Source organism: Schistocerca gregaria, chromosome 3, assembly GCF_023897955.1.
Source record: "Schistocerca gregaria isolate iqSchGreg1 chromosome 3, iqSchGreg1.2, whole genome shotgun sequence".
In the NCBI taxonomy this organism is placed as follows: Eukaryota; Metazoa; Arthropoda; class Insecta; order Orthoptera; family Acrididae; genus Schistocerca; species Schistocerca gregaria.
Genome location: NC_064922.1, coordinates 134,117,279 through 134,118,518, shown reverse-complemented (window position 1 = coordinate 134,118,518; position 1,240 = coordinate 134,117,279). Strand labels below are relative to the sequence as shown.

The 1,240-nt window shown below is 40.8% G+C and overlaps 1 non-coding gene across 1 annotated transcript; it reads right to left on the bottom strand.

Moving 5' to 3' along the window:
• Positions 1 to 223: 223 nt before the first annotated feature.
• On the bottom strand, positions 224 to 295 carry Trnap-agg (transfer RNA proline (anticodon AGG)). Its single transcript has one exon. It is a non-coding gene; the product is annotated as a tRNA-Pro (tRNA).
• Between the last annotated feature and the right edge of the window lie 945 nt (positions 296 to 1,240).

Sequence of the window (1,240 nt, the reverse complement as noted above, 5' to 3'; positions counted from 1 at the left end):
CACAATAGATAATTGTGGGCTGTTTTTAGTATCAGGCTCTGGAACAAAACTCCAAAAGTCTTGTAAAAAGTAAGGAAAAGGAGGCGCCTAAAATTAACGACTTTTTATGACAGGTCTTTGAATAAGAAAGCGAAGGTTTGTGAAAGAATGTAGTGAGGAATTAACAATATAGTGTTCAGAGGGTACTCTAGAGCAATTATTTTAAAAAAGAGAGTAAAAGGCAGGGCTCGTCCGGGATTTGAACCCGGGACCTCTCGCACCCTAAGCGAGAATCATACCCCTAGACCAACGAGCCGGCATGCCACAGTTCTGGTCTGGTGAAATCAAACCTGAAGAGAAAGTTCGTGCCAGCAACAGGTTCCAAGGCTGTTGCTGTCGTACGTCTTGAAAGGCGCCTCGTTACGGTTCCAACTATGTGCTGTAGTTGATCGTACTCCTTTACACGAAACTAGCAGATGGTCGCGTGTGATACAAGTGGCAATGCTCGCACAATAAGAGCTGTTTATATAAATAAACAATGGCTGCAGGAATATCAGCTGAGATGAATCTATATACTCAGCATCTGTTGTCCTTGGCGGCTGGGCTTCGCGCCTGTTATCTGGTACCGATGGCTCTAGCTAACAACGCGAGCCGTCAGTATGTTTATTTGTGTACACAGGGTGGGCCTTTTTAATCCATAATGGGGAAAAACTCGGGATAGATATGAGATACAGGGAAATGTTCTATATAAAATTTGTAGGTGGCATTGCTACTAATTTCTGTTACCTTGAGCGTGATTTTGAAGATGATTGGGACGTTAAAGTAATTTTCTTTCAATGGAAACCCTCATATTCGATTTAAGATTTAAGAATACTGTCAAATTTTACGTATAAAATGATGCATCATTCAAGGTCATGACAAGGTTCGATGAACGTCGAATAAGCAAATGATTTTAGTTCTAGTAGTGATTTACTCAACAGGAGAGAGGAGAGAGTCAGTGAAATATAGTGTTATATACAAACTAGAAGGGTCATCCCGAGGAATGAGAGGCAAGAACACTCTCTCAGTGACTTGCGAATCAATTCTGTTTGTGTCTGTTCCGGCTTGCAAATGCCACAACGTTGTGATGTATATTTTTGCCAATAAACATGGTAATTGAAACTTCACGTTCTAATCTCTCTTCGCTCTATCAAATCCGACATCTCAAACAGGCGTTTCCATGAAAAAAAAAAAAAACTCTCCTTTGAATGACCTTCGATAG